Source organism: Chiloscyllium plagiosum, unplaced genomic scaffold (assembly GCF_037043375.1).
Source record: "Chiloscyllium plagiosum isolate Xiang-an unplaced genomic scaffold, Cpla_swu_hap1 HiC_scaffold_29, whole genome shotgun sequence".
Taxonomy (NCBI): domain Eukaryota; kingdom Metazoa; phylum Chordata; class Chondrichthyes; order Orectolobiformes; family Hemiscylliidae; genus Chiloscyllium; species Chiloscyllium plagiosum.
The window spans coordinates 65,734,827-65,750,629 of NW_028270167.1; the positions used below are offsets into that span (position 1 = coordinate 65,734,827).

General features: G+C 43.1%; 1 non-coding gene across 1 annotated transcript; it reads right to left on the bottom strand.

The window, feature by feature from the left end:
* Positions 1-14,514: 14,514 nt before the first annotated feature.
* trnar-ucu (transfer RNA arginine (anticodon UCU)) lies at positions 14,515-14,606 on the bottom strand. Its single transcript is given in 2 exon segments — positions 14,515-14,550; positions 14,570-14,606. It is a non-coding gene; the product is annotated as a tRNA-Arg (tRNA).
* Between the last annotated feature and the right edge of the window lie 1,197 nt (positions 14,607-15,803).

Sequence of the window (15,803 nt, forward strand, 5' to 3'; positions counted from 1 at the left end):
TTCAAACAAACCGAACAGTGATTGCCTATCCCTCAACTCCACAGGTAGGGAGAATTTGAAACCAGTTTAGTAGCGCGCTTCGGCAGTTGTGGCCACGTGGTTGAGGTGATTAGTATTAAATCCACTGTGGATTCCTCACGCAGTTCAACATTTTGCGTAATGTGACTGAGAGCCGAGCGGGAACTTGAAGAGTGCTTGTTCTCTGCATTTGTTTGAAATTGAAATCGCAGGATTAGGTGAAATGCGTATAACTCAGATAAGGAACGTTAGGAACCTGCAACCAACCGCCTGTCAGGATGGAAAAGGCAGAAAACTCCAGAGCAGGTAAGACCCATTTAGTTGTACACTTCCATTACTGAATCTGTTTGCCCCTCTGAATCAAGTGACGCCAGATGGGATAAGAACAGTTCAGGGGATTGTGTTGGACTGGTGCTGACTTAGTGGGCCAAAGGGTATTGTTGTGCAAAACAATTCCATGGCCAGCTGTGAGGAGGTCAGTTTGTGAAGTAAAAGGACATCTTTGAAATATGTCCCTCGGCGAGGAAGGTGTCGAAGCTCCTCTCCCCTGATCTTACTGTCAGTCATGGTATTCATTGGGACATCTCAATTGGTAATAACTGTTACGGTGCATATTTGTGGAATCGGTATATCTGATAATCAGGACGATAAGACCTGATATCTCATTATCCAGGCGAGAGCAAGCCCGTGCAGCTGACATTCCATGGCTCTGCTTTTGAGATAAAGATTACTTTCTCAATGTGCCTGTGTTTAGATCAAACAGTTCATTGACATCGGGACTAGACGTTCAGAGAAAGCTGGAGGTGTTACAGGAATAGAAACAGAACAAGACGAGACGTGAAAGTGTTTAGATTTTGCCGTGTGTCCGTTATTTTTGGTGAAGAATGTCTGCCGGGAGCTATCCTGTCAGGTCCCAGGAGCCAGGGAGCTTGTTTGGTGGGATTTGTGTTATTGAAAGTTACACAGGAGAAGCGTGTTCGACTATTTCAGCTCAGTATCCATTTCATATCCGGTTCACCACAACGGTGCACATTGTCTAGCGAAGTGCCTTGTATTCCACTTAAAGCCGCCTTTCTCCAGGGAAACTTGCAGACATAAAGCACATGGAGTGGGTATAATCCTGACGACTCTGTCACTGTCGTGGAATGTGCCCCTGTGATCTCCTCTGTTTGTGAACATGAGAATACGTTCCTCAAAGGAGTTACAACAGTGTGGCCAGGTCAACTTTCAGTACCATTGTTATGTCATTTAAGATCACAGAGAGAATCTCATTGCTGCAAACTGGGACGAGAATAGATGAATGTCTGATAATGTGCCCTTCACGATGGAAGAACGGCCCTTCACTACTCCCCCCCCCCCCCCCCCCCGCCCCTCTTACACTTTTTAAACTTGCGGCCAGAGAGCAGCTGACCTGATGAGAAAATCGCTTCACACCCTTACAAAACCTTTTTATTGTCCATTCTACTGGCAATTTTGCAAACTTACTTACTATACTTTCTATCTTCCCACTTACATCATTTATTTAAATGAAACAAATGAATGTGCGTTCAGCCAATGGGACACCACTGGTAACAGTCTTCCAGTCTGAAAATACCCTCCACCACCATTCTCAGCAGCCTGCTAATAAACTAATTTTATATCTAATTAGAAACCTTACATTGATCTCTTTGTGAACTAACTTTATGAATTAGTGAACCGTGTGGAACCGTGTAAAAGCATTTATTAAAGTCCAAGTGAGCAAAGTCTACCACTATGTCGTCATTGATCTTCTTGGTTACGCCCTCAAAAAACTCAATCAGTTTTGTGCAAAACCATGCTGATTATCCCGATTCACTCCTTGAATCTAAAAATTCAAATAAAACCTATCATTAAGAATTGCATCCAACAACTTACCCACGACCATAAGCAGACACACAGGTCTATCGATCCCAGGCTTCTTAATTAATTCCTTTCTAAATAAAGGCATAACATTAGCTATCCTCCAGTCATTCGGCACCTCGCTCGTAATAATAGATGATAAAAATATTTCTACGAAGGGCCAACAGTTTCTTTCCCTATCATCCCACAATGTTCCGGGATTCCGGAGATCAAATCCCAGAGAAATATCCAACTTCATATTTTCCATGTCCTCCACCACATTCCCTTTTCAATGTGAACTTCTTTCAAACCATCAATATTCAGTTGTACCCGCCATTCTGTTCTCCAAGGCGTAAACTGACGCGAAGTTAACATTATATGTCTCTCCATCTGCTGAGATTCAAGACAAAGGTGAGCTTTTTTCATATTAAAGTGGTCCTCTTTGTTCTGAAGTTCTTGATGTACTTGTAGAATCTCTTCAGATTATAGTTAACTTTATTTTCTGAGGCTATCTCATATTCTCGATTGACCTTTATGATATCCTCCTTAAGAATGCCTCTCCACTCCCTATACCTTTCAAGACATTCACTTGAAACCATGTGTTTATATGGAAGCTGTCACCTCCTTTAAATAAATTCTTATGACAAGGCCTAAATCCCTGCGATCAACGTTGTTCTTATGGAATACCGACAATGTGGAAACAGGCCATTTGGAACAAGAAATCCCCACTAATCCTGCGAAGGGAATCGCACCCAAACTCACACCTCCACCCAATTCCTTTACTCTGCATTTCCCATGACCAAAGAACGTCAGCCACACATCTTTAGTCTGTGGAGGAAACCCAGGCTGAAACGGAGAGTATGCACCAACTCCAAATTCACAGTCGCCCAAAATAGATATTGAACCAACATCACTGAGGCTGCATGACATTACTACTCACCACTGAGTCAGCCATTATAAGCCTCCTCTCCATCACTCAAAACATATCATTACTTAGATATGGGCCAAAACCTACTCCCAATGTTCCAAATGCATCTGTCCAGAGCCTCCTATTGACTGAGGTGTAAACCTCTGCCCGGTCATTCTCATTAGCTTGAACAGAAGCCGACATTGTATTTGGCTTCCTCATCACAAACTGAAATTGCATGCTGAACATAAGAGAAAATTGAACTTTGAAATCTTTCTGCTTTCAGGAAATTGTCTATGCCTCTACTCTTTCCACCAAACATATGACCACATATTTTCCACAAAGTATGCCAATTGCAACTATTTTTTTCGAAGCACTCAGTCCGTTCAAGTCATTCTGCAGCATGCCCGCTTCATCAATAAGATCTGCCCTTCCACCTATCATTGTGTCTTCTTCAAATGGAGCAACAACACCCTCAGTTCCTTTGAATGGATCATCCATACATAATGTGAATAGCTGTGTTGCAAACACTGACTCCTCTAAACTCCACCAGTCACGGGCTGCCATCCTGGAAGAGACCCTTTACCCAACTGTCTGCCTTCTGCCAGTCAGCCAAGCCTCAATCCAGGGCCTCTTATTCAGCCGTTTGCCGTACTGCACCCTGATATATATCTGTGGAAATTCAAGATGGTCACCTCCACAGGCTTGACTTCGTCTCACTTGCTCATGACATCCAGTCCTGTTGGAGCAGACATTTCTTGCAATTGAATCATCGCAAAACTGAAACCTCTGACTTCAGTCCCAAACTCAAAATCCACTGCCTCGCCACTGAGTCGAAAGTGTGATACTAGGAAATCACAGAAGGACAGGCAGCAACGAATGAGCAGGACAATCGACGTTTCGGGCACGAGCCCTTATCAGAAAGAGGCTTGTGAACCGAGGGATAGAGAGACCAATGGGTGCGGGTGTGGCTGGGACAAGGTAACTGTGAGTGTGTTAGGTGTTTGGAAGTGGGGGTGATGATAATAGGTCGCAGCGCAGGGTGGAGCAGATAGGTGGGAAGGAAGATGGACAGATAGGATAGTTCATGAGAGCGGCGGAAGGCCTGGACCTGAATGAATTTGGTTGTGTGGGAAGGAGAGTTGACGTATTCGACCAGGAGCCTGTGGTGTTGTTTGGTGCGGGTGTCCCGGAGATGTTTTCCAAAGTGGTCTGTACTGAAGCATCCAATTTCCTCAATGTCGAAGAGACTGCAAAAAGAGCAATGGATACAGTAAATGACATGGTGGAAATGCACGTGAAACACTGATGGACATGGAAGGGTCCTTTGGGGCCTTGGAAAGAGTTGAGGTGCGGAGGTGTGGGTGGATGTTTTTCAAATCCCGTGTTGTAACGAGAAGGTTGCTGGGAAGGGATGGCGGTTTGGAGGGGGCGTGCACTTCACAAGGGAGTCAAATAAGGAAAGATCTTTGGAGAAAAAGGATAGGGGTGGGGAGGGAAACACATCTTAGTTGGTGGGGTTCATTTGCAGCTGACGGACATACGGGAGGATGATATGATGTCGATAGACGTTGCTGGGTTTTAAAGTGATTTAGAAGGGAATTCCGTCCTCGTCATAGTTTGAGGGAAGGGCTTTGGGAGCGGAATTGAGGAAAGTGGATGAGATGAGTTGGAAGGCATCATCGACCACGTGCTGGGAGAAAATGCCTCGCCACTGATTCAATTTCCTCCCTGGCAATTGTCTAAGTCTGAAAAGACACGTCATAACTATGGTGACATTATTCACCTCGTGATGTGTTATTAACCACATATCACCATAATCACCATGTCAGCCTACTTGCACTTCATGAACATCACTAACTCTTCCACGTCTCTGCTCTTCTTCAGCTCAATCTGAAATCCATTCGTTTGGACGATACGGTCGTAATACACATCCATGCGTCCTTTCAAATTCCCACCCTGCTGTGGTGCTAGTGTGGCAAGGAATAGGGAGAGAGAGCAGTTGAACATGTGGCCACAGGGATGGTGCAGGAGGGAGGGTTTTAGATTCTTGAATAATTGGGGCTCTTTCTGGGGTAGGTGGGACCTCTAAAAGCTGGATGGTCTTCATCTGAACCAGAGGGCTACCAATATCCTGGGGGGATATTCGCTAAGGCTATTGGGGTGTGTTTAAACTAGTCCAGCAGGGGGATGGGAACCAAAATTGTAGTTCAAGTAAAGAGAATGTTGAGTGTAGGGAGGTACAAAATCAAGTTTCATGAACGCAAGATGACACCGGCAAGAAAGAAGTTGGTTTGGAGTGTGTCTACTTCAACGCCAGGAGCATCCGGAATAAGGTGGTTGAACTTACAGCATGGGTTGGAACCTGGGAATTCATTTTTATGGCCAATCCGGAGACCCGAATAGAACAGGGTCAGAAATGGGTGTTGCAGGATCCAGGATTTAGGTGTTTCAGTAAGAATAGAGAAGAATGTAAAAGAGGGGTGTGTGTAGCATTGTTGGTCAAGAACAGTATTACAGTTGCAGAAAGTTTCCGGGTAGTGTAGATGTGCAGAGAGATCTCGGTGTTCAGGTACAGAGATCCTTAAACTTTGCCACACAGGTGGACAGGGTTGTTAAGAAGGCATACAGTGTTTTAGCTTTTATTAATAGAGGAATCGACTTCTGGAACCATGAGGTTATGCTACAGCTGTACAAAACTCTAGTGCGGCTGCACTTGGAATATTGTGTACCGTTCTGGTCACCGCATTATAAGAAGGATGTTGAAGCTTTGGAAAAGGTGCAGAGGAGATTTACTCGGATGTTGCCTGGTAAGGAGGAAAGTCTTACGAGGAAAGGCTGAGGGACTTGTGGTTGTTTTCGTTAGAGAGAAGAAGGTTGAGAAGTGACTTAATAGAAACATATAACATAATCAGAGGGTTAGATAGAGTGGACAGGGAGATCCTTCTTCCAAGAATGGTGACGACCAACTCGAGGGGGCATTGCTTCAAATTGAAGGGAGATAGATATAGGACAGATGTCAGACGTAGTTTCTTTACTCAGAGAGTAGTAACGGTGTGGAATGCTTTGCCTGCAATGGTAGTTGATTCGCCAACTTTAAGTACATTTAAGTCGTCATTGGACAAGCATATGGACGAACATGGAATAGTGTAGGTAAGATGGGCTTCAGATTGGTATGACAGGTCGGCGCAACATCGAGTGCCGAAGGGTCTGTACTGCGCTGTAATGTTCTATGTTCTATGTTCTATGGTCGAACTCCCTCTGCTTCTATTCAAGGGCGTACTTACGTTCTGTTCACTGTTTCATTGTGCATTGCCTGAATGGCAATTTTACAAACGCATATTTTCCCAAACGTTCACTGCGGCCTTCGCAGCTTTGTCTTTCCACAAGGGCTCACACATGGTGGAAGGGAAGGAGTTGCAGGTTATTCACCCAATGATGTAATCCTGAGGTCTTCCAAAACCTCTCCTGCATGTGGGAATACTCTCAACAAGGGTTACTCACCGTTCACCGGGCAGCTAAATTTCCAAGTTTTCATCATTATCTACAAATCTCTTGACTGTCTTCCCTCTATCTATCACTGTCATGTCTTCCAGGCCACTCAAGAGCAAATAGATATTGTCAATAGTATGCCAACTCAGCCAGTGGACACAACACCCAAGATTATGTTTTAAAGTGCTCTCTCAGATATCTGCATTCCCTCGAATTCCAAACTCCGGAGTATGTTCGATTTGAACTGTTTCACGTTTGGTGCCTAAACGACAGCTGCCAAGGTAAGAAATTATGAAATCTTGAAGCGACGTTAGTCGCACCAGGCTATTGGAAAGGAATTACTCACCAAGAATTAAGAAAAAAAAACTGTTATACATGCTAAAATCAGGGCAATTTATTGATATCAATACTACATCGTGTCTTTTATATAAAAAATAATTCAAAACTTTTACTCTGATGGAGTTTAAACAAATGTTGACCCCTGTCTCATGATGAGACATTGGGAAGCTGACAAACTGTTATATCCAACAAGTGATCTTAGAAGTGGGTTTCAAGTCGTATTTTGTCACTCAAAACGAAGCTTGTATCACAAAATTGAGATCACCGAAGTTTTTCTGCTAGAGGTCATCGTCTTTTGTCAGTCGCAAAACGGCGCCTGGGTTAGTGCTTCCATAGCTCAGTGATTCAAGCACTGGTTATGTAAACCGGGGTTGTAACCTTGAATTTCACTGCAGCCTTACTGAATTTTCTTGCAACTATTGCAGCAGACATCGGAAGGTGCGTTCTCTATGTTGTTAAGAATTATTTTTGAAGTAACAGCAGGAAGTTATTTTTACGCAGACCAGACCGCATCTGTTTCAATTTAGAAGTCCACATCCGTATTTTTCCTTCGAGAAACATGAGGATGACAAGCTTCTGATGTGAAGAATGCCTTCGTTTGGCAGGAAGAACAACATGACTCATTGGAAGCTGTAACGTGACGGTGAAACAGTGGAGGACGAATAAGTACAGGGATGCGGCTGAATGCTTCCATTCCGTATGTCGAGAAAGGAATCTGCTGGAATTCCAATTAAACAAGTAGTAGGCTTGAAGAGTACAGCTAGCCAGGCTGCCTCAAAGGTGGAGAAGTCAACAATTAGTCAACAATTATTCACGATTTGGTCAGTCCTCGAAGGACAGCCTCCTGCCTGTTTACTCCTCTGATAATGTAAACACAATCGGATTTTAAAGCTTGTAGTGAAGAAAAAAGAGGCCAAACGGGTCAATTCTACATTTTATGGAAGTTGGGCTCTCTTGAGGCCTTTGTCACTTTCAAAATATGTGTCTGTATTGTTCCCTCTATAGGTCAAAATGAGGTTCAGTTCTCCCACAGTTCATGAACAAATTTGACGGTATCTGACATCAGTCTCATTCGCTGGTGCATTTGAGATTAAAACTTTGCAGGGAAAGTCACATTCAGATGAATACTTCAGATGTCAGGCTGTGGGCCAATTAGTGGAAACTGGAAACGAGAATATTTGGATCTTTGACGACTGGCACTGACATAATGTATTAATCTGTGCTGTAAAAGCACGGTTTCACGAACACTCTTTTTTGGTAGGAATTTCTCATCGCAGGAAAAGAAAGCTGTGCTGTTCAGAGAAGACGCAATTGCACATGCCGTCCTTCCTGGTCGACTAGTGGTTACAATGCAGCGTTTTCACCGTTGTGATTTGAGTTCATTTCTTGGTAAGGGAATCAGGATTTATTGTTCCTGATATGGGCAACATCAAAAGTAGAGCATCTTTGACAGGAATCGCATTTCAAACGCGTTCACATGTGCCTTGCAATATTGTACAGTGGCGCAAGGTGGCTCACTGGTTATCACTGCTGCCTCACAGCGCCAGAGATCTGATTTGCCTACAACTGGGTCGACTACAAGTAAGGTACTTTACTCAGGAGAAAATGAAGAGAAAAAGAGTAAGGAATTGTTCTGTGAGGGTTAATCCCTGGAGGAAAGATGTTCATTTGTTGCATCGAATTGTCAGTTTCTGAACTGTAGGTATTCCATGTTCCCTTATTGTGTTGCTTTAGCAAATGTTCAGACAGAGGAGAAAAGTGAGGAAAAACAGTCATGACCCAATCAGTGATTGATCCATTGTGCAACAACCAACGGATTCACTTTTGACTGAACAATCTCCATTTTCCCTACATTGGTAATGGTCGTATACAGCATTAGAGCGGATTTTCATGTGTTGTTCTGACCGCAGCATCCTTTCTTAACATGGACTATACTGGGACATAAAGAGATGATAAAAGACATGGATGGCGATGACTGGAATGAAAGACGTCAGGAAGAATGGACAGCGTTTAGTTGGAAACAGAATAATGGAAAGGAAGCCAACGATGTAGTGGGGGACAATGCCATTTGAAAAGACAAAGCGGTGTTTCATGGAATGGTGCAAAAGATGAATAGATCATGAGGCGTGACACCAGGTAAAACCGAGTTGTGTACGTATAGAAGGTTTCTAAGCGATGTGAATTTAGCGAGAATAAATAGAGGGGAAATTCCCTAATTCAGATGGATCTATTTCAAGGCTATAATACTTCAAAACCAGCGATGAATGATAAAGAGAAGTTTGGAGCTCGTAATCTTTTTCCTTCTACAGCTATTGAACTCGAAAATGTTTACGTTTTCTCAGGAAAAAAATACTCAGAAGCTGATTCTCATATATTTGTGAAGACGCGTGCAGACACACAAGGAATGAATTTCACGGGGACAGGGAATCTTGGCGGCCATCATGGGTACGCGTTCGGTGCACACTCTCTAATTGGTTAACGTTTATTGGAAAGAAACCTCATAACACCCGCAACTGAGCACGACTAAGTATAGAATGAGCGGATTGTGAGGAAAGTTTTAGCAGCTTGTTCCACATGAACTTCTATAAATTGTAAAAGAACTGAGCTCTGTGTGTTAGCTCAGCATTAAATGAAAGCCGGTTAGCTCAGTCCGCTGCATTACTGGTTTATGATATAAAGTGATGCCAACAATGTGGGAATAATTCGCGCAATATCTCAGCATACCTTCAGGATCCTGATCTCCCCACTAAGCTAATACTTTAGAAGATGGCGAACATCAAAGTGAAACTATACTATCGTGAGTTGGAACTGACCTGCCGGTGTAATGCACCTTTGTTCTTTCATCTGTTGCATTGGAAAATTTGGCTGCAATCACAGAGAAGGGAGTGAGTTCATTTGCTGCTCACTCATCTCGCCCAACCATATCTAGTGATAAGACACGAAAAAATTCCTGTTTGAATTCTGTAATCTTCATAGCAGTACTTAAATGCATATTTGTCATTTCTATTCCAGTTTTTCTGATAACAGGCAAAATGTCCAATGAGATAAACCTAATAATTTTTGGATTGTTTTTATGGACTGTGCAAGTTTGCAGCAAAATTAGTAATATGAAGCGAGCTAAACCTCCTTTCCGGAATTTAACACAGCGTAGGCTCAGCGACATGAGAAACGTCATCGACTTCAAAAATCACCTCTGTATCTCTAGTGAGTAATAGATATTCACTCAGGGGGTCTTTATGGCTGGTAGTAAGTGACTGAGGTATTTCCCAAGGAGAGAACACTCCACAAAATCAGATCTTTTTGAATAAATGCTGTTTTACTCAATGTTCTTTTGCAACTTTTAAATATATATGCACACACACACATACATGCATGCGGACACACATTTATATATATGTACATACCTATAGCTCGCACATTCGACGGGAACAACATTCAAATGGCCGACCATCCATTCCAAATATTCTGAATTCACACACACACACACACACACACTTGTGTGTGTGTGTGTGTGTGTGTGTGAGTGTGTGTGTGTGTTTGTATGGGATGAGCTACGAGGGGTAAACCATGGGGTACAGATCTCTGGCACAGTGTTTGTCCCTGTGATCAGAAGGGTAGGGGAAAGTGGAGGAGAGCAATAGTTATTGAGGACTACATATTGAGGGGGACAGATTGCAGTTTCAGTGGGTACAGGGCAGGCTCATGATTGATGTGATACCTCCAAGTTACTAGGGTTTGTGATGTCTCGCAGCGTGTTTTCAAGGTACTTCAGGGGGAGGGGGAGCAGCCCGAGGTCATGTTACACAAACACACTAACAACATATATAATAAAAGTGATGAGGATGCATGGCAGAAACTCAGGGATCCAGGTGATATCTTAGATCGAGATCAAACAGAGTTGTTCTCTCTGATTGTTTACAAATGCCAAGTTATAGTGAGGGAAAGAATAGAGAGAGAGCAGATGAACACGTGGTTGTAAGGACGGTGCAGATGATAGGGATTTTGATATCTGGATAGTTGGGGCATATTTTGGAGTCGGTTGGACCTCAACAAACAGGATGGTCTTTACCTGAACCGGAAGGGTACCAATATCCTGAGGTGATAAATTTCTAAAGCTCCTCAGGAGTGTTTAAACGAATTCAGCAGCAGAGTGCGAACCTAAATTTTAGCTGCAGTTTGCAGGACGTTTTGAGTGGTTAGGACATAAATAGATTTTCGGGTTTGCAACTGAATGTTGGCAAGGATGAAGTTGGTTTGAATTGTATCTACTTCACCGCTAGGAGCATCTGATATAACGTAGGTGTCATGGGTTGTTGACTGGGGCTTCAATATTGTGTCCATTTCAGAGACATAATGGAGCACTGAAAGGATTGGTTGTTCCTTGCACCTCAGTTTCGTCTTTTCAGTAAGAGCAGGAAAGTCGTTACAGAGGGAGAGATGTGGCGTTTTTAGTCAAAGACAGTACTATGGTAGCAGAAAGGATATTTGGTGAGGACCCGACTCAATCTGCTGAACTAGAATATTCTGAGATTAAAATCCGGCAAGTAGAGGTCACCACCAAAATGTTCTAGAGATATGGAGGAAAATATTGCAAACATGATTCTGGATAGGAACGGAAGTAACAGGGTAGTTGTAGTGGGGAAGTTTAACTTTCATGTCCTTGATAAGTATGTGTGCGTCATGCAGGGAATATGAGGTTGAGACAGGGAGCAATTTTTACTCAAAAAGTTGAATTTCTTGTCAAAAGGGAGAAGGCAGTGCGTCGAAACATGAAATATGTAGGCTGAGTTAGGGCACTTGAAAATTAAAAGCTAGCAAGGAAGGGCCAAAAGAGAGAGCTACTCAGAGCGAAGAGGGGACATAAAAAAACTTTAGCTGGCAGGGTCATTTAAAACCCTGAAGCTTTCTCTTGTCATTTCAAGAATAAAAGAATATCTGGCATATGATTCGGGCCTGTCAAGAACAGCAGTAGGAAGTCGTCAACGGAGTCCGAGGATAGCAGAGGCGCTGAATGTATATTTTTCATCATATCTCAAATGAAAAAGACAATGTTGTCGAAGAGAATTTTGAGATGCAATCTGTTAGAATAAATTAAGTTGACATTCATAAATACGAGTGTTAGCAATTCTTGAAAGCCTGAAAATAGATTTGTCCTCTTGGCTTGATGGGATGTATGCTAGGATTCTCTGGGAATCGTGGGAGGAGATTGCAGAACTTTTGACTTCCAACTTTATTTCGTCAGTGTCTATGTGATTAGTGCGAGAAGAATCGAGTTCAGCAAATATTGTCTCCTTCTTCACGAAGGGGAGTAGGGAGAACGCTGGTAATTATAGAACAGTCGTCATATTTCCTTGTAGGTGAACTTTTGGGAAAGATTATTAGAGATATGATTTATGATCACTGAAGAAGGAACAAGTTGATTCGCAACAGTCAACACGATTTTGTGAATAGCAGGTTGTGCCTCACAAACTTTATTGAGCATTTTGAAAAGGTCAACAAACAGGTGGATGGGAGTAAAGTGGTTAACATGGTAGATATGGTTTTCACGAAGGCACGGTTGGCTGTTGCATAAAATACAGAGACATGTGATTGACGGTGATTTAGCGGCTTAGATCAGTAATTGGCTCGCTGAACGAACACAGAGTGTGGCAGTTAATTGAAAATATTCATCCTGGAGTTCAGTTACTCATGGTGTACCATAAGGTTCCTTTTTGGGTCCACTGCTGTTTGTCACCTTTATAAATGACATGGGTACGGGCATGGGATGATGGATGAGGGAATTCGCAGAACACACTAAATCGATGGAGTTGTCAACAGTGCCGAAGTCTGCTGCAGGTTACAGACGGACATGAATAATCTGAAGATTGGGGCTCTGAGTTGGCATATGGAGGTTATTGTGGAAAAGTGTGAGGTGATTTACTTTGGAATGAGCAACAAGAATACAATGTTCTGGGCTAATTGTAATATTCTTGGAAGCTTAGATCACCAGAGCGATCTCGGCGTCCATGTACATAAAACCATGAAAGTAAACACACACGTAGATGGATTTGTTTGCAGTAAGCACAGTGTGTTAGCTTTTATTGGGAGAGGGATTTAGTTTCAGGGCCAAACGATCACTTTGCATCTCCAGACATTTGTCTGGCATGGCCAAACTTGTCGATGTGCGTGCGGTTCTGGTCGCCACGTTATTGGACGGATGTGAAAGCATTGGAAAGGTTGCAGACGAGTTTTCCTAGGATGTTGCCTTCTGTGAAGTGAAGGTCTTACGAGGAAAGGCTGAGGGACTTGAGGCTGTTTTTGATAGAGATAATAAGTTTGAGAAGTGAATTAATAGAGACTATAAAGATGATCAGAGTTTGCCATAAGGTGGACAGTGAAGGTATTTTCTTCAAATGGTGATGGTTGGCACAAGGGCATACCGATGTAATTTGAGGGTGATAGATGCCGAGGTAGATGGCTTTCTCAGAGAGTAGTAAGAGTGCAGAACGCCTTGTCTTCAAAGGTCGTAGACTCAACAACCTTCAGGGCAATTAAATGATCATTTGATAAACCTACGGCTCATAATGTCAAAATGCTGGTCGGATGGACTTCAGATTGGTCTTACAGGTCGGTGCAACATTAGTGCCAAAAGCACTTTATGGCAATGTAATATTCCGGGTTTAAACTGTTCTTCAGCTTGAAGTTGCAATCATCTCTGGACAGTATCAGTAAAACAAACACCTGGCGAGAATCCAATGCACAACTTTGGCAGTTCATGTGTTGCCATTCTGTCATGCAAGTACAGCAAGCTAACTAACTGCACCACTCGACCTGCCGTCTAATGGTGACGAACGGCTCCTGATCTTACCACTAGGCCCCTCAACCCAATTAGTCATTTTTTTTTCTGTGTATCTGAAATGAAACGCAGTGCAGAGGTGGTTATACTGATAATGGATCATCGATTATGCAGCATCAGCTTCAGGAAAATGGCATAGATAAATGTGGTGAAAATCGGTTTTATTGAATACTGCATACATTTACCATGGCTTCCTGCGTTGGTCACAGGCAATGTTTTGTGGCCATGGTACTGTGATTTTTCTTCTATCGGCTGCAAATCGTCAGACAATTCGATTCACTGATATTTCACCAACTTCCTTTGGCATGTTCATCTGAGACATCGACCCACACTTCACACAACATCAACAATGTTCAGCATACTACGTGCACGAGCATGTGGCATGGTTTTTATGCACAGTGAAGATTGAATAATGCTCTGCAAGGGCAAATTAAATTCAGTTTAATTCGTAAAGTCGCAAGAATCCAGAGTAAGATTCAAATGTCAGAAATTCACGTTCATTACCTTGGCCAGAATTCCAGCCCAGCAAAGGGGAAATCTGCCCCTGAATCCCCAGCATCCATGCAATTGCTTGCTCCATGTGTCCACTTGGAAACCTATGTGAAGGAACATTCAGCCTGAAGGAGAACTTGTGAGAATCCTCCGCTGTCTGATCGAAAGCTGAAACAAGAGCTGTCTATTCCAGCCGGGAAGGAAGCGAAGTGGAGATGAGACCAAAATATTATTTGGCGTTTACTTCATATCGTCCTCATTGTGATTATTTAAAAATCTTGGCCAGAAATGGCACAGACACAAAGGAGCAGAAGGAGGCCATTCTTAACACCGATCCTGTCCTGCCACGTAATTTAATATCATCATGGCTCACACAACAATTTTATGTCTTTTTCCAGCCCATCCACAACATCGTACTGGCTAACAGGTAGTTATCGATCTCTGCCAGAAATATACATCGATAATGTAAATCTGTGGGAGGAAAATGTTCCGTTTCGAGACAGTTTGGTTTATGCACAAATATTGCTGGTTTTGTAGATGAGCAGCCGAGTCTGGTCTGACCACTTTGCAAACACGACCCTGATGGGATTCGAACCCACAACCTTTGAATAGCAACCTGAATAGAGATGTAGAAGTCCAACGCACTATCCATTGCGCCACAGAGCCGCGCCGTCTGGTACTTTTAAGCACACAAGTTAGCCTTTGACGCATTGCATTCAGGACGCCTGTCTGTCCTCGTCACACTTTCTGGTACCTGGTCCTTATCCACTAGTGCCCTGGCTCATCAAGTGTTCGGCTACAGACTGCTGAAACGTTCTCATGACACTTATCTTTACCACATGTTTAGATAATGATTTCCAGACAATCAATACTCGACAGGTGAAAGTATTCTTCCTAAATCTCCTCCTTGTCTCCTGTCTTTCATTTATGTTACTCTGTTCCTTCCCAATACAGGCTTACCCTGTCACACATATCTATCCTCTTCATAAACTGAGCACGTTAATCGGTTTCTTATTCAGCCTTCTCTGCGCTTAGAGTAACATCCCCAGCCTAGCTCGCGTACCTTCACAATGGGAGTGGTCAAACCCTTGCCATTCTTTTTATCTCCTGTGAAATTCTCCTCCTGCATTCAGACGCTTCCAGTATCTGGCGATGACAACAGAAAAACAAAGTTCTCAGAAGAAAAGCCAAAAGGTCTGAACAAAATCAGCAGCTCTTGTCTATCTCTGATGAGGAAGGAAAGTTAACGCTTCGAGTCCAATGATCCGTCTTCAGAATTAATGGGAAGGGAGGGTGGGTGAAGAATGTGTAAGACGGCGGACGGTTTCTAAAATGATTGAACTTGATGTTGGGTCCTAAAGTTTTCATGGTCTGTCGGTAGAAAATGAGTTGCGTGCCTTCCAGCTTGTGTTGTGTCTTGAAGGAGCACTGCAGCAAACCAGAGACTGAAATGATGGCCTGGGAACACAGTGTCTAGATTTGAGTGGTGCTGGAAAAGCACAACAGTTCAGGCAGCATTCGAGGAGCAGTGAAATCGACGTTTCGGGCAACAGCCCTTCATCAGGAATACAAGCAGAGAGCCTGAAGGGTGGGAACACAGTGTAATGTTGAAGTTACGGAGACTGGAAGGTCGGGATAGTTTTTGTTGATTCTGGACAGAACGTAAGTGATCTCAGCTTTGTCACTAACTTTATTTTCCTCTCTCCATTGGAGAGAGATCACATTCTGAGCAGGAAATACAGTTGCCTCGATTAACTGAAGTGCAGAGAAATCTCTGGAACATGCGACCAGGAGCTTCCAGAGTGAGGAGAGATATCTGAAACCAGCAGGAAATGTAACTGACAACATCGAACGTTACAATGC